At 44.0% G+C, this 21,959-nt stretch overlaps 1 protein-coding gene across 5 annotated transcripts in view; it reads right to left on the bottom strand.

Annotated features, from left to right (window-relative positions):
- LOC119653379 (phospholipid-transporting ATPase ID) overlaps positions 1-21,959 on the bottom strand; it is a 324,122-nt gene that overhangs the window by 110,206 nt on the left and 191,957 nt on the right. For 2 of the 5 annotated variants that reach the window (XM_038057921.1, XM_038057922.1), the window contains exon 1: positions 11,954-12,570. The exons of 2 other annotated variants lie outside the window; for them this stretch is intronic. The gene's annotated coding sequence lies outside the window, so the exon portion shown is untranslated. Of the gene's footprint in view, positions 1-11,953; positions 12,571-21,959 lie in introns of those variants that run through there. One more of the 5 variants, XM_038057923.1, reaches the window with a different exon arrangement.

Here is a 21,959-nt window from a genome sequence, read left to right as displayed (position 1 = left end):
ACGCCTGTCTGCTTCAAATTATTATTACAAATGAAGAACTTGGTAGGCGTACAGGCCTGTCACCTGATCGGAAGGCGGAAATTGCAATAGATAGGTCATGCGTTAAGGGGGAGCGTCAATTTGTCCTAAAACAAGCGATGCGTAGGTCTCCCCAAGAACACGGAGAACAATAGAGGAGGTGACATAAGCCTCCTATTAGTGCGACAATGACACACACACCGCTCCTGATAATTCAGTCCCAAGAATTTTTGGTTGGAGGATTTAATAAGCGTGTGACAATGCTTTGACCCCCGGTCGAATAGACTTCTTTTTCTTCTTTGCGCTGTAGTCATCGAGTCTTCTCGGTTCAATAGCTCGTCAGTTCCTTATACCCAATAATGAAACACTGACCACATCGACTGAGGCCTTACAGCATTTTCTCGGTTTTCCGGCCAGTCTGGAGCAGATTTTCCCCTCCGAATACCCTAGTGGATACTAGAGACCTCCTCTTCGAGATCATCGAGCTTTCTGAACGCTTTTTTAGTTCCGAGAAGGGAGCGCGATAAAATGTTGATGTCATCCGCGTACGTTACAACTTGCATTGACATAAAGGCACCGTACAATTGATATCAACAGCGAGCATTGGGACCAGCCCGTCCCCATACTTGAGACTGTTCCATGTTAAAAATAGACCAGTCAGATTGTTTCCAATTGGCACCTGCAAAGTTGAGCCCACCATAGTTGCTTTCTGAGATAAACTAGCTTTACTGAGAGCATAACTTTGTACAATAAGTTGCGATCTATGCTACCTTATGCTTGTTTGAAGTTGACGAATATTTTGTAGGCGTCGACGTTGTCTTTCCGACACCTCTCAAGCAGTTGTTTTACGGTGATTTATTGTTTAACGTTCCTCTTTGAAGCCGCCGATGTCTTTTTCGCGTAGGGCTGTTGTTTCCAGAATTTTGATGAGTACTTTGTAAGCCTAACAAAGTAGTGGAATGCTTCGTGGATTCGTTTTGAAGTCTATCGATATTGTGTCTCGTAATGGGGTTGGAAATCCTCAAGCAACATTTCCACGTCGTTGTAGTGTAGTGAAACAACCAAACCAACCAGTAGAAAAGGAGGCTTTCCATGGTAGATAATCTGAATGGCAAAACTCAAATCCCGGAATTCCTCGTGAAAAAAAGCGTGTGTGATCCTGGAGAAGCAGCAAAGTAATTGTTCCATTATGAAAATGGTTCTTGTTCTAGTTTTAATGCTATTGCTGACATTATAGACAACTAGATGTCCGGATCAGAAATTGAGTAGAATCTGGAGTGATCAGCTCTGAGTGCCATTTGGATTACCTTGTGTGGCCAAAAGTTTGCTATCCAGAGATCAAGAAAAACAGATTTTTTAGACAGTTTGGTTCTCGTGTTCGAGTATGAAGCCGCCTTCGTTAAGGAAGGGGCTGCGATATCAAGTAGGAAATGATAGAAGATTGGAAACTGGTAAAAATTCGTTGTAGTTCTGTAAATCAAGCTTGCAGTCGGATCATTAAGATTGAAAATATTCTGGAATTGGTTTCCCTGTCAATTTTGATCCTGAATTTAATAATTGATTGGTAGACAGCTAAGGGAAGGCGATGTGAAGGATCTGATAATGAGTGTTTCCAATGTAGAATGAAGGAGTCGGTACTCCTACTAATCTGGGCTAATCTCTTTCAGAAGTATATTCAAAAGATACTTGCATTCATGGAAAATCTCCTATAGAGTTATTGATATAGAAAACACTCTCTCTCTCTCTCAACACTAAACCCCTCCACAACATGCAAAATATCAAACACATAAAAACTCCAAAATACCAAAACACCTTCACAAATTACACCAAAATCCTCTGAATCCTGCAAACTAGATATATGAAAAGTAAAACAACGAACAACAGTTGGTATGTGTAAATAAAAATGGTGTGTAAATCGGTGGGTGGTCAGGTCAAAGGTTATTTGAAAGGTTACAAGGTATCCCGCATCATAACAATAAGACAATTGTCTCGTCATCGAAATTCCTAGCTGATTGGGGGAGGCAAATCCAAGGCTAGCAGGGAGTAACAGATGCCAAGTCGTGGGAGTGAATAGAAATTAGGAATGAATTTGACTTTTCATGGTATCCTTACGAGGAGTGTACATATGTTTGCATCTCTGTCGCCTCTCACTGACACAAGGCTTGAATATCTAAACAGAAAAACTTTGCCAGGCAATGACATCAGCATCAACGAAATATGATAGGAAGATTTCGAAGGATGTGTGCTTCACAAATTCCTGCAGTAACTTCGCTCTATGTGTCGAGGCAAGTGAATAATGACAATATCCTCATAGGATGGAAATGTTAGTCCTATTGATTTTTCTCAAGATATGTATGCGGTTTTTCTCCTGTGAAGAAGTAGAAATTGACAAAGAATTTCCTATCTCCCAAGGAATAATGTAAGGAATCTTGAGCTCAATTTGAATACCTTGAGTTTGACGAATTCTTTAAGATTTCCATCTAATTTCCAGCCAAGTTACGACAATGTTTAGATGTCGTTATGTAGATGTAAAACAGGTGCTCAGCTCAGCAGCTTTTCCCCGTGCCTAATAAATATAAATGAGGTTGATAACCGATAAATGTTAGATAAAGGTTGGAGGTATAACCGTGACAGTTAGGTTACTAGAAGTGGGCTCTCGAAACCACTTCATATCGTTTGGAATCTGAAATGGAAATTTTGTTGCTGCTGTTATTATGGCATCGGATTGAATTATGTGCACGATAGTCAAGTTGTAACTAATCAATCATTAAAAGATACTCATATTTGCAAATTTAGGAACTTCTCCTGGAGAATATAAAATGAAACATCGTCGTGGGACTATAAGGCTGACTGTGTGATGATCGAGTTGATTAAGCGTTAGTTTCTCAATCTCGTCGTCACGGATTTGAATCCCAGTTCACCATGGGTGCTTCTGTTAGGCCTTTTAATTGATCTGGTCTTATAGGTTTATCATCTGTATAGCATTGAGAAGTGAAAATCTTCCTAAAGAACTACCACTGTCTGTCAACATCAAAGAAATGAGACTTTGGTGCCTTAGAAACATATCTCGAAATCTCAATTTTCTCACCAAACTATTCGGAGAGGGGGTTAGAAAATAGATAAGGTTAAAATAAATGGGGGAGGAGCAGGAAGGGGGGCGCACGTAGTTTCAACTTTAACATTCTCTACGAAGTAGTTCCAAACACTCTATTGTACTAAGGCTTAGTATGGATCCCTCTCTCAATCGTAAATTCTGGGCAATAAAACATCGAAATCTCCCGGTATGCTACCGCCACCGAGACAATTTGGTGAATCTCCTAGCCCGGTCCGCTGACTTAGAGACGGCCGTATGTTCACCCACTTTACAGTTCGCTGTCAAGACTGCTTCCATTTCCATTCCCGTCCCAGGTGAAACCTAACCACAGGTAAGCAATCTGGCAAGCACAGCCACTCCATTATAAGTGACATTCTGTAAAAAAGGAGCCAGTACCGAGTCCTATAATACTCCTGCTGTGACGATGTACTCTTTGGGGCCCTTAGTTGGGCTCTATTTGGCGGAATTGAGTGTATTTTTGACATCAAAGGCTAACATGGCACAGCTTCCACTAGAATTCAACGCGTCTCTAAACAGATTTCCACTGAGCAGGCAATATTCCTTCTTTTAGGCACGCCTAGAAGGTTTTGGCAAATGGGTCGTCCGTAACCAGCTTCGAAATTTTGTTATGAACTTGAGACCTTATTATCGACAATCCTTAAGCATATTTCTGGCTGTCTCTCGATGGTACCTGGAGGTATCATGCACCCGTTGACTTCTGATATCGTTTCCTTTCCAGTGCTTTGGTAGTGAGGAAACAGAGTGGCAACAATTTCCTTCAGAAGGCACGAGCAGGTCACCTGTGGTGATCATTGCAGCCCCTTTAGTTATCATCCTATAAGCAACCCCTCCAAGGATTTCTGCTGGCGTCTCCGCACAGTTGTTTGGAGCGCAGCCCCACAATTGCCTCCCTCCTAAATTTTCCTCTAAACCTCTGGTTAAGCCACCTTGTCCGAAAAAATGCGGCTCTGATGAACTATTTAAGAAACAAATGACTTTTGACCACTATAAAGAAGAGACTAGTCACCGCTGTTGGAGATTGGAATAGATTTTAGACCTCCAAATTGTTTTCTGCAAAGCCAGATCAACCGTTAACTCCATAAAATTGGTTAACGCCTCAGCTGGCAATGCAATACGTGGAATGGATATTGCCAGCGAGTATTCCTTTGTGGTTACAGACAATTTCGAGTATTGAGTTGTGTATGCCTCCTGGTCACTCTTTATGGAATATATGGCACCCACACAATCTCTTCATTTTTTCAGTGGCACCCGGCTTCAATTTCATTATCAGCACAATCGATTAATACAAGGATACACGTATACAAGGATACAAGCAGCAATAAGGAATAGCATTCGGGCTCGAAGCGAGCAACGAGGCCAAGAGGCTGCCACTTTATCCCATTAACCACTGAGTTGTCAAGGGTTATACTCATCCGAAATAATCACTTCAACAAAAGAGTGGTTACCAAATGCTGAGCTAGTATTTGAATAGGATAAAACGGATGTGGTGCTTGTAACGAACGATCGCGATCGTTCATCAGGGCAGGTAGCCACATCATTCTATCAAGCACTTTATAGTGCTAATACACGCTAGGCTGCACTATAAGCAGCATTTAAAACATACGTCAATTAAGGCATCCAACGCTCAAAAGACAAATCCTATTTTGGAAGAATCCTCCTCGACGATAACCTTGTCATGGTGAGGGAGCTGAGCAAGGAAGATCTTCAACGGAACCTGAGGTAAAACCTGAAGCTACCTAAGCAGTAATCAGAACTCCTAGACGAGGTGTGACTACCGTGCTGAACCCTGAATGATCACAAATGGCAAGATGTGGCGATAAATGGTGAACTGTGAATTCCTTGCGGCCCTCAGTTTCAACTAACCTTGCCTCTGGAGAGCTCTGCCGAGATCGACTCACTTTCTCCGATAAAACAAACGCCAGCTAACTATGAAAAATCTAAACACACTAAACAAAAACCTGAATTAAATTTTGACCGCCATGATCCAACCATAAGTGAAGAAGCAACCCTGGGCTCATGAATGGAGAACCTAAGTCTAGACTCAAATTCTCAACTTATTCAATTGGAACCTAGTCTTTAACAAACCAGCTGAAGTAGGCTCCTCCTGCTAGCACTCCTGACCCCGGGCTTTCGTCGACGCGACTTACTGCAGCAAAAGTATTACCTGCGTGTAAGCATCAGTTTTTACGCAGAAAACAGCCTATGGCGAGAACCGCCTTCTGGTGAAATAATGCCTCTGTACAAACCGCTCCCGGGGAAACCACAACCCTCGGGTTGTGGCAAGATTGAGGGGAATGGAGTGGGGCATCTGGGCAAACTGAAACGGCAGCGGTCCTCAGACGATCTCAATTCTTCAGTTTAATGGGCACCAAAGAAGACTTGGTCGGCCAAGGCTAAGTTTTCAATTCATCCGGTTACGAAACTGTTCCTGAAAGGACTTGAATCGGTAGATGTATACCGTAAAATGTTACGGCTAAACTCTGCCGAGGAAAGCACGAACGAGTGATCAGGCAGTACTGCTCCTCCCTCAACGATGTGACCAACCCGAAAGAGGGTGTCTGAGCTGTCATGGTTCAAAAAGTACTTTCTGGCTTCCGGAGTGTAATGGGGCTGAGATCCTGGAGCAAATTTATATCCCGAATAACCTTATCGCCTCCACCTGGTTGCCACTAGACAGTAAAGCAGAAGACAGTACCGATAGACTTGAAACTTTGCTTACTATAGGCAGCATCAACCAGATATTAAGAAGAATTGGGAAAAAGCAGGCTTCCTGCTTGCGGCCGCCAAGTTACAAGAGTCAACTTCTAAGACCACTCAAGAAGACGTGCAGACCACGAGATCGTCATCTGAAATGTAGATGAGGTGTCATGTTTCCCAAATAAATTTGTACAATTGTAGAGGGGTCATTGCGTTAATCAGTTAACGGATGAATAACTGCAAGACATTTATATATGTTACCTTATATAAGGACCATAGGTTGTCGCTGGAGAAGTCTGTGGCCTAAACTTCCGAGATGCTGAACTATTGCATACCAATGGAAGTGATAGATTCCGCTCCTGTATGATGGTTTTGAAAGACCTCCAGGCTATTTCGATCAATGATCTAAATTATGGCGACACCGCAGCGGGCAAATTAACCATAAAAAGTCAACAGGGAGATAAGGAGATTCTTTGACATTGAAGTTGAAAAGGATCCTGATCAAAGAATGTAGTCAATAGCTGGGTTATCCACGTTGATAGCGCGGAAGGTACAAGAAAAGCGTTGAAGAACTGGCAGACCATTTGCTTTCCAGACAGCATCCAATCTCAACTCTGGGCCGAGAGACTGGACTCTGGCATTCAAAGTATTATAGTATCACTCGAGGCAGTAAAATTGGCATTTAACTCGTTTCATAGATATGGGGTTGCACCGATCACGCAAAAATGTAATTCGGGCAAACGAGAGTTCCATTGCTAAGATTGGTTGCATCATCAAAGGCAATGAGAAACGATCCAAAAGGTCGGCCGAAACGACGATGGCTTAATACATTGGGTGATGATTTGGAAGCCTCGTGACTGCAACCAAAATAGGCCTTGAACAGACGACACGCTTATATTTCTATTAGCTGACGCAATGTGAAGCGTGGAATTCATCCTCTGTTAATCAGTTGAACCTTTCAAATACTAGAGTGAAGAAAGATTCATATATTGAAGCAGGACAACTTAGGGGCTGCCCACAGACAGGAGTCATCTCTCCTCTGGGATGGTTCCTGCTAATGGGCACCAACTGTACGTTACCTACTTTTGTTAGGGGCTAAAATTCAGCTGGTAGAGATCATCATACATTTGGGAATATTTGGAAATACCTTAGCAAACATCACGTGCGTTTCAAGATTCGCCTTTGAAAAGGCGTACTTCGCCGTAGTCAAAAGAGAATAGTGGTCTACGGATGGCTACAAACCCTTTAAGATCTAATAATCTTCACCGACGGATCAGTCATGAAAGGTGGCTCGGGCGCGGGGGTGTTTTTGGAATATCCGACAATGAAACTGACCCAACCAGAAATGAAGGGGTCGCACCATTTAAATCTGTTCCAACAGTCACTCAGCGCTATCAGCACTAAATAGCAACGACATATCAAGCCAGTTGGTGTGGATTGCCACTAGTTACTGGTGAAACTTGGCCGACTGAAGAAAACATTCCTGATGTGAGTACCAGGGTACTCAAACATCGCTGGTTATGAGGAAACTGACAGGCTGGCTCGCCAAGAGTCTAGATCCACAATGAGCAAGCTGAGTCTACTTTGGAGGGTGAAATTCTAAGGATTCACAGAGCTGAATGGAACAAAATTTGAACTTCTGCCGACAGGCGAAAATTTTTGTGAATGAATCCGAAGCCGATAGGACGGCATTTTTGGTGTCCCTAAAGAAATGGAACATGAAAACCTTAGTAGGGTTTTAACGGAACACTGCTCCTTAAGCTACCATATAGAAAAGGGGTGGTCGCCTCGGCCATATGCAGCCAATATGAGAAGACGGAGCTGATCCTTGATATGAATTTGCCCGTCCTCCTCAGATCTCGAACGAAAATACCTCGGTGAGGCTTTCTTCAATGAAGAATCTGCACACTCTCTGCCTCCGGAGGATGTTCTTAAAGTAAAGGGTGTGCAAGGCACAATCGGAAAGCCACTGAATAGGCGATTTTAGGGTATAGTATAATGGGCCTCAGGAAAGCAGAAAAGCGAGGAAGGCGCAGTTGAGAACGCAATCAATGGGTGAAAGGCCGCTATCCTGCGATATGCTCTTTGGCGATTTTTCGGGGAATAGGACAGCAAGTGGTTTCAGAGAGCGAAAATTCATCTCTCTCCCCGAAAAACTGTCGAGGAAGGATGCGGTAGGAGGGAGAGGCAAGAGAAAATAAAGACAAAAGGAGGAAGATGAGGGAAACAAAAGTGCATAAAGATAACAGGGAGGGAGAGAAGAGAAAAGGGAGATAAAAGAAAGTGGAAAGATAAGGACAAAGAGAAAATAAGAAAAGCGAAACAAGAAAAAAGAGAGGAGGAAAAAGAGAGATAAAAAAGATGGAAAAGAATAGTGAAGAAGACAACAAGAAGAAAAAAAGGGGAGGGAGAGAGTAAAGCAAACATAGAGGGTAAGGAAAGAGCGAGGGAAGGAAAGCGAGAGAGAAGGAAAAAGAGAGGGAGAGAAGGATAAACAGGGGGCGGAACGAGAGGGAAGGAAAGGAAGAGACAAACAGAAGAGGAAATGGAAGCAGGCCCGAAATAAGATCTTAAGATGAAAATATTATTTATTATTTTTAATGAACAATAAGCAAAGTTACTTATTGCCGTCAACAACTGAATGAAGAGAAGTTTAAGGGACTAAGCTGCTGTACGTTATAACTTCGACAAAGTTGGTACACAGAAATAGATCTCGAGCCCGGCGAAGGCCATGTTGAAAATGTCTGCGTTGGGGTGGACCCTAGGTGGCCGCTAGAGGCGGAGTAGTCTATCAGACACGAGGAAAAATTGAAAAATGTGAATGAATCCAAATAGGTTCTACGCTGTTGTAGGAAGAGAAGGTTCAGGAAGCGGAGGCGGGAGGAGTAGTTCACACGAGGAGGTTTTTTCCTAAAGAAGGGGGGACGCGTGAATTTACGTTGCATCTTTTGGAGGCTAAAATAACCACAGTTACGGAAGGGTGACCAGATCACTTAGCATTACTCGAGGGTAATTCTCACAAGAGAGTAGAAGAGAGTTAAGGAGGGATGGAGTGAAAATCGAGGGGCGAAGTATTGAACGTGACAATTTTGCAACTCCATTGGTGATTTCGATGCAGGGGATTTCGAAGCAAATCTTATTGCCGTAAGTGACTCCGAGATCATGAGTGTAGTTCTGACATGATAAAGAATATTTGTGAAGAGAATAGGAAAAGGAAATGGGTGTGGATTTGCGTGAGCAGCAAATAGAGTGACACTTTCTGATGTTTAGTGATAAACCATTAGCCGAGCATCAGTGAAAAAAGTAGAAAAAGGAAGTGGGTAAGGATTTGTGCGAGCAGCACATAGAGCGACGCTTTCTGACGTTTAGTACTACGTTTAGTAACCATTGACAGAGCACCAACGAACCTGAGTGTCTAGGTTCGATTGAAGGAAGTCACAGAGTATAGGCAACAATGTAGCGAAAAGCGGCGTAAGGTTACCAGCATAGAGCACATAGGGCAAGTAAGGATGGGGGGGGAGGGCTGGAGAAGGTCGTTGAGAAAGAATAAAAATAATCAAGGGACCAGAATAGATTCCTGTGGGTTGCCGAGGGAGGGGGAAGGAACGGGATGTGCAGCTATCAGAAGAGACGCGGCAGGATTGATTGGAAAGGTAAGGGACAAGCCAGGAAATAAGTGATACGGGAACACTGAGAGAGGAGAATTTGAACAGAAGTATCTTGTGATTTGCAGTGTCGAAGGCTCCAGCAAAGTCAGTGTAGATAGTACGCACTTCCCGCCGTGAATTTAGACATTTGGCCACAAAGTTGGTGAAGTCGAGGCAGTGGACAAATGGCCTAATCTTTCATGTTAGGTGTATCAGTGGGTGCAAACACCTTCAAAAGAAAAAAAACCGAACATAGATCTCAAGGAGCCCTTCCGAACAGTTTGGGCGAATCTCGAGTAAAGAGCCGGAAGCATCTTTCTGAAAAGTCCAAATACAGAATAATTCTAGTAAGGCAGTTCTTCCAGAGCTTCCAATTGAGTATTTTCTCTTCCAAGGACATTAAGTAAAAGATCTATATTCTAAGCAATCTGCATCTGAATTGAACCAAATACATTTTTAGGTCGTTGCTCGTTGTCGAATATGAAGCTAGCGTCATAATTCAGCTTACTATCGATTTTAAGGATATTCTAGTAGAGAAAGTCATTACCAACAGACAAAAGACCCGAACAAAGCAACAATGCTTAGCATAAATCATTGTCTCGACGGTGCGCATTTCAATCAACTCCTTCAATAGAATATGGTCACGAGAGGGAACGCCAGCAGTCTATGGAAGTTGTGGACAATAGTGGGAGAATTAATGAGAAAGAATACTGAATCAACACTGCCCTCGTCAACACAATCGGTGTTGCTTTCCAGGAATCCATTCATGGTCGCGTTTCATAGATGTGTCTGGGAATACTTTCACAGTACTACGGGGGGATATTCTGTAGAAATAGTTTTGGGTTGGTCAAAACAGTTAAGACCGATGCAGACATGTTCAGCGAATTACATCAATAATAACCTTGATAAGTAATGACGGCAGCCGGCTTTTTGAAAGAGGCACAAAAAAGGAGTGAGGTAGGTCCTGGGATCCGCAATAACTCCACATCTGCTAGTATATTTCCGAAATGCATTACTTTTCCTCTTAGTCTCCTTCCAATTGCGCTTTGGGACAAAAAAAACAAAATATGAAATGTTAACAAGCTTTTAGTCGTGCTGTTCTCAGGCTCCTTAAGCAAATTCTTTTACCCAACCTTCAGACCAGCTTAATGTTGCCAAAGTTTGTTTACTCTGCTTTTATTTGGACATAAAATGGGTAATGCCTGTAATGAAGCAAAATTTTAAAATATGCTCCCGTAACGTAGGCAGGAATAAGTCACTTATACTTTGTGGATAGCTACCTACAGCCTGGGTTACTTCATGGTACCGCATTCCATGTTGGTTAAACGACCCTTGCTTCGAGGAAGTGGTTTGAGATGGTAAATAGACTGAATCGCTGAATTGAGTTCAAAATCAGGACTATAATGGCGAAATCTCTACTCAACCCCCCACTTATAATCAGCTTCATCCTTGACCTAATCAGATACAACTAGTTTTTCGTTGAGATGCGAGTTTCGAATCAAAATCTACTCACAAAGTCCTAGAATATTCGAAGCGCACGCTGTTGGCACGGAAGTGGTTCAACTGATGGAAATCTAATTTTCGATTCCGAACTCTAGGGAAGTGTGTTCAGCACGCTTCATGCCACATTGGGCGCCTATTGCCCATGAGATTCATATCCATTATTACCATTTTTGAGTACTTCATTTAACAATTATCGAACTCCAAATTATATCTCCTCAATATTGAAAAGGGAAATCAACTTTTCTAACTCAACGTGAACCACTTACATATTCCTCCCCCGAATTTTCCTTATGAAATTAACTTCAGGCCTTAACTTCCCGTAAAACATAAAAATTGAATTTATCGTCACCCCTGGTCCTCCCCTATTCCCTTTCGAGGATATAAAGTACGTTTGCACCCAGCAGCAAACTCGTGTTGAACAGCATGGCATAGCGTGAACGAGAACACAACACGACCAAGTTTTCTAGGAATAGACGAAAAGCAGTGGGAGAGCCGAGGTTTCGAGAGGTTTCCCTTTCTGCCGAGCGAAGAAGGTCGCGGTCACAATTAATGTTCTACGATAATCTTACATGCAAGGCGAGGACGACAGTATGACAATGGCAGGGACAAAAAGAAAAGTTTGTCCGACCCTAGGAATATTGTTTTAGTCTGGTCAACGTTCGGAAAGCTGGCGACAACGAGGGATAGTCGCGGCCCAGCTGAAGAAACGGGGGGATAGCGTGGAGCACCACTGAAGGCTCCTTCTGGATGATTTCATTCGAGTAAGCGACTCCCTGCGTTGTAAATGGAAAATCGATAGTGCGACTCGCCGACAATAGCAAGCAATTTCCAATGTTCCGCTGAGCTGTCCGAACGGATTACGTGGTCCATTGCGGATACTCGATATCGCCCAGCAATGACACTGCGAGTTGCACCAATTTGCACTGCCTAATTAATTCTGTTGATGTCGTTGTTCGTTTCATGGCAAACTCACTCAAACATTACATAAGACGTTGCACTTCGAGAGCGTTGGAACATTGAACTAAAAAAAAAAACACCAGAATGAGTCATCGATTTCGGCCCGTCGTCATCGAAAGGTGAATGTTTTGGACACATCCACGTCCGCCGCCCGGCACTTGGGGTCCATTCAAAGCGGAAAATTCGCCGCTCGCATCGACACCCGCACTACGTCCAACCGCGAAAATCCCGCTTCCAAGCTTGCCACTAAACTCACTCGCTATCGACCTACTGCACGGTGACCGCTTAATCGTTTTTCCACCTAGTTTCCACCTTTACGCTTTCACTCCAACGGAATTCGGTCGTAGCCGAAATCAATACAATTTTCCTTCTAACCCCCAAGCGGCTCAGCTGAGTTGCGTGAAAATCTCTGTTTTTCTTACACGACAAGGAAAACTTTCACACACGTACTTTAGCCGAACGATAACGCGACAATGGGGACAAGTGGACCGGATTTTCACGCGACCTATGACGATAGCATGGAAAATTGTTCACATAAGGTCACAGGGATTGAAGATTTTCGCGAATTTTCACGAGATCGCGGCAAGCAAGGCAGCATGCACTCTGTGTGTTTTCATCGCTTTCGTCCACCAACCGAACTAACGAGGGTGAAAGACGACAGTTTGACAGTGGAAATTACTGCAACCCGAAGGAGAAAACCGCCCACAACCCCCCAGAGTCCACAATAAATGTCATGCTTTTCTCCTCAATAGCAAGGGAAGTGAATGATGATGTGGTTGGAACATGCTTGCGCCAACTGCATGGGAACTGTGTTGTCGCTGTTCAACGATGGGATTTGGATTCTGAATGGCGAGTAACATTTTCTTGAAAAGCTCTGCGAGGAAAATTGCTCTTAAATAAAGCGCTACCATCGTGTATTAGTTGGGGGCTGAAATCTTCACCAAAAAGAAAGAAATCATTTTTAGCATTGCCAATAAAATTTGCTCAGTCAGTTGCAATTTTCATCCCTTACACCACTGTAGCGGCCAAGGGCAAGTATGATGGGATGATGGTACGTCATGTGCAGCTTCGCGGAAACGGGCTTCCATTCCAACTGCGGGGACAACCGACAAGGAATTAAAACCCATCAGAATAATAGCAAGTGAGCATCAATCGAAGTGATGATCCTTGTGCTACTACCAGAACGATGCTGTCAGAGTAGAGATCCTCGACACCGACCTCACTGACCATGACGCAGTCCGGGATGATGGAACGGATAGTGTGTGTCGATACCATTTTGCTCAAAACTGAATCTAAAGATATTTCCGTCAGTTTATCATCTCGTTAAATACATTAAGCATACCCAGCTTTCCAAAAAAATGCTTCTCTGCATTTTATTTCTTTTATTATTGTTGCTATGCTATTGCTGGCATTATGGTTAACTATATGGCCGGTGAAGACATTAGATAGTCGAGTTAATGGGTCATTTAAGGTTGAGAGGTGCTGAAATGATAATAATAATCGTTGGCGTAGCATTCCAATGGGTTCTAGGCTTTGGAGCGTGTTAGATCTCTCCACTGACACTACAATAGGAGAGAATGTAGCCAGCCAGTATTGCACTAATTGAATTTCTATCCCGGATGACTCTATGCGGGTGAGCTGGAAAATGTAAATGGTAGGAATGGATAAGCATAAATTTTCTTTGTTAAGAGGTTTATTGTACTGACGTCCCATTGCTCCAACGCAAAAGGTTTCATATGATGATGATATGGTCGGCAATACATTCCAGGAGGAAACAAATCTTTAACAAAGCAAATCAGATGAAATTATTGTATTTTTGAGGTCATTTCCGATCTATTCAGAAAGCATAGTTTTAATTGCTGACTTATAGCCAACTATGCGGTCAATTAAAGTTGCCAGGTTAGGCTAAAATATGTCCGTACTGACTGTTACATTTTTATAGTCCTTAATCTGAGTGTTAACCAGGAATCGATTTTCCAAGTTATTTTGGAGCGATCGATACCGGAAATCATAATCTCCATTTCATTAGCATTTCAAATCGCAGGTGCGGTACTATTTCCTTAACAGGGGATAACTTCTTAACGAGGTACACCTACGCCAAAAGTAAGTCGAAGAACTGCTTGTGCGGGGCATTTTCAAAACATCAAATAGCTCCTGCTTCAGCACCATCTCCCTCCGCCGAATGAAGACGATACCTTTACAGACGCTGCAGGCAGCTAAATAAATTTCCAGAGCAAACAAAAAACTGACACCGCCCATGCGGCTGCACTAGCTTCAGCGCCATTGACATCGAACAAGATGATGCCAAGAAGAAAATTGCCCCCATCACATTGTTTGGCTTCTTTAAATACACCAGGACACCTTTCAGACTCGCAAAGGTGCCACATTCACCATTTTTCTGGGCCTAGACTTCATTTTCTATGACATGGATAACATCCTGGCAACGTCCAGAACGCCTGAGAAATACAGGGGCCACCAAGAGAAGGTGTCCGCCTAGCTGTGGCAATATGGTCGCTCAATGGAATCAAGCAGTGCACTGCAGAATAGATTGACGCGGAATATAGCTCCCTGAGGCCAACCTATCTTTCTTTGATGGTGAGCTGTCTCCCCTCTAGAGCGATGTGTGGCTTTTCAGGGGCCAAGCCTCTCGTTTACCAAGACCGTTAGTTAGTGGTGATAACCACACCCTGTACGAGGTGAGCCTGCTATTAACAAAAACAAAACAACGTCTCTCCCAATCCACGGTATCATGCGAACCGTGCCCATTGGATAGTTTGCAGTCGGGGGTAACTGACTGTAATCGAACGAAGCCTCACTGTTACCTGGTCACCTCAGTGAGTAAGTTAGACTTCAAAGCGCTACGAGGAGCTATGGCACGGCGGATCTCCTAACTCCTATACTCGTGGGAATCACATGAGTACCAGTAATAAAGTAAAAAAAACTATAGCCAATAAAGCGGGACCCTGTACCGCACACAAACTGGTTAACCAGGAGGAGGCACATCTCCGAAATACTGAAAGCCAGGTGATTACACCCAAGAAGGAAGAAGTTGGGACGTCAAGAAGTGGATACAAGGTCAAGATTGGTATACTGCGAGGATAACAACCAACAAACACCACTGTTCAAAAACTAGGGACTAGCAAAAGTGCGTCTGATATCAGACGTCAGAAAGGGGACGGGCCTCAGTGGCGCAGGTGCTAAATAGTACCTGCGCTACCTGAAGGAAAGCCTGAAACCGGAATAGGCCCTTGAGAAGGCTCAGGACAGACCTAAGCCATCCATATCGGAGCCAAGAAAGCAGGGAGCAACAGAGCTTAGTACGCATGAAGGAAATGTTCCCAAAAAATCCAAACCTGAATCCAAGGGGGGAGAAAGCCCGGGCAGGTCAGGAGTGAAGGCAGGAATCAGGAAGCCCGCCATTAGCTATACATTCGACTGACTATACTGAAAAAAATGTTTCCCAAGCAAATACTCACTCGTGAGGAGCAGGATACCATCGAAGACTTTGTCGTCAGGCAGATGTGCTAGGAATGGACTGCGAAACTTGCATTCACCGGGATACGCTTTCGACCAGGTCATAAACTGGTGGACTGCGCGGACCTTTGTGTCCTCCAGGACAGCCATGGCAAGGTGTCCATAGCTAGGAGCCATAACAGAGGACAGAGAACCCTTCCCTGTGGGCAACCCCTAAGACACCCTGCCTCAAATGACTTTTGTCCGACCAATATGTGGATTTTTCTCCACTCTAGCATGTGAAGGATCCAAATGATTAAAAGCGGATCGATTCCATGCTGTTTTGCTTGTTACAAATCGCCGCGATTGACAAATAATTTAAGGCGCCTTCAATGCCCATAAATACGCCTAAGGCGTATTCTTTATCGGACATCGCCTTCTCAATTTTTGCTATTAGTACATAGAGTGCTGTCTCCGTGGATTTGCCTTTCTGGTGGGTGTGTTGCCTACAGGGAAGTGGCTACCTAGGGATATATGTATCTCTTATTAAACGATCTATTAATCTTTTCATTCCTTTTAGCGAAAAGGAAGTTAGACAGATCGGCCGAAATTTTTTTTCGTCAGTGTATGCGGATTTCCCTGGTTTGGGAATAAATATTACCTTCACATCACCTCAGCTGGTTAGAATATAACCGTGTGCTAAGCAAGCACGGTATATATTCCGAATGTGTAGACCCAGGGCATCAATTGCCTCTATTACTAGAGTAGGAATAATGCATCCGAACTCGCAAACTTGTATCTAGCGAGCGTTAAATGCCCATTTTATTTTTTCCAGTGAAATTACTTTGCGTGCCAGAGTCCGATCTTCCGGTTAAGAGCTGTATGTATCTGTCGGCCCCGAGATGAGATTTTGGATGCTACCTGGGAAGTGCACTTCAAGCAAATGGTTTGTCGTTTCTGCATTGATTTCTGTGTACCTCTCGGTCTGTAAACGTATGATAAATAACCCAACTGCTGGCTACGTTCTTTGATAAGGATCCGCTCTAGCTATGAGATTGCCTCAAGAGAGTTGGTCTCTTCGCAAAAAGTCTCCATGATGATCGTCTGACCGACCTTACTCTCTTCTTTAGAGCTTTTTGGGCCTCTTTGTACCGAATCTAACCAGCGGCTGAATCAGACTTTAGAGCTCGGTTGAGAAGCTCCCTTGTTTCACCAAATCCGAATTCCACCATGGTGTTTTACCCTTCTTTGGCATGAGTGGAGAACTCTCTTCGAAAGCTTCTCCCATGCTGGTTGTGGTCATTGGGGTTACTTTCTCAATTCCAGCTATGGATTTGATGCGTCTCCCAGACATCGTAACTCGGGTACTTAGTTCTGTTTTGTATTTCACCCAATCTGTGTTACGTGAATTCCGAAATGGAATGAGTGAAGGTGAATCCATGCCTATTACGAAATCAATGTGCATGTGATCTCCACTATCCGACAAGAGACGCAATGTCAGGGTATGTCAGCGTGATGTCAATAACCACTTGCTTAACCACGTCGATGAAAGCAGGCTCATTACCCAAATTGAGGATCTGCAATTCGATTCCTACCAAATACTCCAGTAATCTCGGTCCCCTTCGCATTGATTTTGGAAGTTCCCCAGCATATATGTTAGGCGTTAACATCCTGTTACTATTCCCATGCCTCAATTTGACCACTATGGTGTATACATAGGTCGTTAACCATGATAGCCTGAAAGTCTTTTGAAACTTCCATGCAGGAGCGGGGTCTATCACTTCCATTGGCATACTGACTAGTTGTTGCATGCCGGAAGTTTAAGCCCCTAATTTCCTCACCAAAAACCCATAGATCTTGAATGAGGTATATATTCAGACGTAACAAATCAACTCACTTTGAATATGAGAGTGGTAAATCGAGAATTAGGTTCTGCGTGAGATGTAAGGACCTCAATCTGAACTTCAAGTATACGTCGAAGATGAAAGATACAATCTTTGACATATCTTCAAGCCACTTTCCTCGTCGTTTTCCATGGTTTATTTGGAATTCATTGATTTCCAGGTCCTTGATAGAAATATTTTGAATGTCAAAAACAAGCAGAAGGTTAAGGGACGTAATTCAGATAGTGACAATAAATAACAATAAGGCATCACGAAAAATGCTTGCATCACTCCCATTTTGAACAATTTAGGGCTCGCCTTACTTCGCTTTAATTTGTTGATCCAAAATCTCAAAGTTTCGTAGGAAGCGTAGAGGTCATTCGACGTTGAAGTAACCCTTCATACCCCCTTTTTTCCTTCGAAACCTTTTTTCTCTCTTCCAACTTTCAGCCTTTTTCCTCTTTTCTAATTTTCAGATTAAATACAGACCAAATTCTTGTCAGATACTTACTCAAATGAGATAGAAAATATCAGGAAAAAGTCCTGTCAAATAGGATATAAATTTGGGGATACAGGACTTGTGGAAAATCAGCGAAAAATGGAGGAATCCTTTGGAATTAAATTGAAATGAAATTGCGAGGTTGAAGGTATATCTTGTAAGTATGAGAATCAAGCTACTTACTGAGCTACCCTCATATGAAGCTTATCTTTATTCAGTTTTCCAAATCTACGAAATTTTCCCCAATCCCTTAATACTGATTTTCTGCTTGCTTCAAAATTATCCGTGCCACAAATTTGAGTCCTTTCTTCATTCCACTTACCATTCTCAAATACGGCAGCCCAGATACTTCAGCCCAAACGGTGGGATTTCATCGGTCACGACATACATATGATGTGGAAAACGAACGAACAAACTTTCGATGACGACATCGGGGAAAATTTTTCGTTTGTAGCGGTTCAGAGTGGATTTTCTTCCGCATCGCATGACTAGGAATACCATGCAAAGTTTCACCGATGGGCGCCAAATTCAAAAACACCGACACGTTGCCTTGCGTAGGTACAATAGCCAGAAAGATAGAATTTCTGTACAAGTTCTGCGTATTGGGGACTATCCGGTTCAAAGCTTTAAGCGAGTATGTCCCCAGAGACGTGAGCAGAACAAAAGATTGTTTTCCGTTTTTCCCAACTGCAACTGAAAAGACAATCTTCATGTGTGGGAGGACAGTGATATAAGCCGCGATGATATGTGATAATGACCTTGTTTATGCCACCCATACGTGCTCCGTCGAGGCAGATACACGTACGCTTTTGCTAATACTGCTTGGAGCGGCGGTTGGCCGGGTTATTTCGACTGGCACGGTATCAACAACCAGATTTTTGTCGTTGTCTTTCAGCATTTCAGGTGCAATGAAAATGCAAGTTGTGCTGGATTGCGGAAAGCTGCATGTCGAAATGGATTGTGTTCTGTGACAAGATACTCGCAGGGCCTTGGCGCACTTACAGATGTACTCAGCAGACAATAGGAAATTGTGTAAAAGCGAGCAATTGTTGGATGGAAACAACGAGCGCCTGGGGGTGTTAGGAAATGCTTAAGTGGGTGAGCTGTAACGCTCAGGCGACTGACAATTTAGCAAAAACTGGAAACTTTACTTCAGAATGCAGGCAATGAAAATCTCTTTGTTTGCCATGATGAATCGGAAGATGGATAGGACCTTTATGGCTCTGTAGTGACTCTCAGTCTCTCCACTCGAGTCATTCATACAAAGCGAGGAAAATGACCACTTACTATCACGGCCTGTGTGAAAATTTCATCAACGAAATTGTTGATTTGCTCGATAAGCTAATAGCCATGACCTAGTCATGTTCTATTGTAGTTCAGGACGCTTCGTACAAGGGCAATGAATACTTTCATTAAAGCTGAAAATCATTGTCACCGTGGCGCGGACTGTAATGAATGGTCACATCTATCACGAAATTCAGTTGAGAAGTTGGGGCTCGTTATTATTTTATTTATTCAGGGCCCACGATTTATTTCTATATATAATTTGAAAATACTTTTTTTTTGTGAATACGGAACTGGGTCCTTAGCACTTCGGTTGTCATTATGCAAAATTTACGCCTGCAGCACCTTACAGCAAACCTTGAGAGATCATACATCCCCGTTTCGCCTCAGCTGGTACAGAGGGGTTGCTCAATCTGCGCAGACCGATCGTGGGATATTTCTATCTTTTCCTCGTTATGCGTTTTGATTTCGAATCTCATTCGTCGTGCACCTGTCTTCTCCAAGAGGTCAGCCCCCGGGACGAAAGGCTTTCTTGGGCCTGCTATCTACGTCAAGCCTACAGAAGTGTTCCCCTCTGCTTAAAACTTTATATGGGTCATATGGTTGTTGCAGGGGCTTCCGGAAAACATCCACGAGCACCGAGATGTGTGTGCAGACATCCAGGTTCTTGTGGCTTTTTTGGGGTAGAGTAGGTGAATGCGTTTACTCAAAAGAGTGTTGGACTCTCGGATCGGTACGTCGTCGGACTACCAACTAGACACCTCCCCATCGTCAGAGAGCCAGTCTGGAACCGTTTGTCACGTTACTTCGGACTAATCCCCGAACTCTACTACCTCGCGGAGCCTCCAAATCAGGGAACTCTTTTTACCAACGAAAGGGGAGAAGAGGAAGGGAACTGTCAGTTCAAGGATCCGCCTGCCATCCGGCTCCTTCACCGGTCAAACTCTATCTTTTTAGCAACGAGAAGGACCCGAACGTAATGGGCAACACAGTTCCACCTATCAACACTCCCCCGTATCTCCTCGTTGTTGTGTGGAGCGAGATCCCCTATGTTTAAATAGAGCTTCTGACAAATCCCATCCCACCTTCCACAAGAAAAAAAAGTGTGATGGGCATCGTCCACAACTCCATTGTAAAACACACAAACTGGAGATCGCGTCTTTCAGGTAAGACTGAAAACCTCCATACCCACTTAAAAACTGGCTAAGGAAATAGTCAGTCTCACCATGCTTCCGATTCAGCCACGCACCTAAGTTGCCGATAAGCCGCGCAGTCCATCTGCCTCTAATTTCATTTTGCCAAGAGAGTTGCCACTCGTCTAGGGTGCGTTGCCGTTCTTCACGAACAACCAACCCCCCCTGCGCTTGTATATGGGTTGACGCTCCTTAGAATTCCCGCGATCACCATCACGGCCGGTTCAGAGACAGTGCGGTACGCAGACGCCACACGCAAAGTTCCCCGTCTCTGTACTTGCGCAAGATGCTTACGATAAACCTCCTCGCCCAAAGCGTCAGCAGATACCTCTGCGCCGTAGGACAGGACAGACTGCGTTGAGCTCATCAGGAGACGTCGCCTGATAGATATAGGACCCCCAATATTTGCCATTGGCCTACTCAACGCCAAAACTCCAGCTGCAGCCTTGTTCACTACTGCTTTGATTTGCTCAAAAAAAGCTCATTTTTTAGTCAAGAGTCAGCCCGAGGTATTTTACCGTTGGTTTAGACTCGATAATCGACTTGCCGAACGATAAGGGACGCAGCTCTCTTGGCATGTCCAGTTTAAGTAGACTATCATAGGTAGTCTTCCAGAGGTCCGGTCCTCCGTGCTACCCCCGACGTGCCCTCGATCCTCCTCTGACCCCCTAGCGTTTCATAGGGCAGGGAGCGGTTCCTCAGATAGTCCCTCAATATCCATAAGAGATAGTTCGGCACGTGGAAAGTATTGTCTAGTGTGCCTAGAATGTCTTTCCATCTGACGGAATTAAAGGGGTTCTGACGTCAAGCGTTACGAGGAGCACTACCCGTCGAGTTCGGCGGCTATGTGCCTCCGCTCATCGAACGGCATCCACGACTTGCACGACAACATCAACTGTAGATCTCCCTACTCTAAAAGCGAACTACCGTGGAGGTAAATCTCCGGCAGCGCGAATCACTTCAAAGAGTCCACTTCTGATGAGCTTTGCGAGCACTTTTCCTGCAATGTCAAGTATACAAAGTGGGCGGTATGAAGATGGCAACTCAGGATCGCCTTTCACTTTGCTCATCAGCGCAAGCCTCGTCACCTTCCAACGAGTAGGGAAAATGCCCTCTTTCAGGCAAGTGTTGAATACGCCTAGTAGGTCTGGTCGGTGTTGGAATACAAGTTAGTATATCTCTGCTGGAATACCATCGGGTCCTGGCGCCTTCTTGCTTTTCATAGAGAGAACTGCCTGTTCTTGCTCTTTTATAGAGAAAAGTGGAGAGTCCTGCGCGTTCTCTGCGTCGACGTCATCATCCCATACGGGGCGCGCAAGGAATAGTGCCCGTACAATGCGATACATCTGCTTGACCTTAAGTGAACAGGATTTCCGCAACGCCGCGATTTTTCCGGTTACCAGTTTGTAAATGAGTCCCCCATTCACCTCGTCGACCAGATCCTGCCAGCAGCGACCTTCGCTCTTGTTTACTGCGCTGCGCAGTCTCTTTTTGAGGATTTTTATTCCGTCATTGTGGTACATGCCTCCTTCCAGTCGCATAGATGTTGTGTTAAGTAGCGGAGCGTGTGACATTCCTTTCGGAGCTCTGCAAATTCCACCGTTTACCAATGCATAGAAAGCGCCACCGCCCCCAGGAGTACTCTCCAGTGCGGCCCCACCTGTTCCAAGAGTTTCGACAAACCTCCCTGTGTTCACTTTCACAATGTTT

This window comes from Hermetia illucens, chromosome 4 (genome assembly GCF_905115235.1).
Source record: "Hermetia illucens chromosome 4, iHerIll2.2.curated.20191125, whole genome shotgun sequence".
NCBI classification, from domain to species: domain Eukaryota; kingdom Metazoa; phylum Arthropoda; class Insecta; order Diptera; family Stratiomyidae; genus Hermetia; species Hermetia illucens.
The sequence above is the reverse complement of the archived record's forward strand: the minus strand, read 5'-3'. Positions and strand labels throughout refer to the sequence as shown.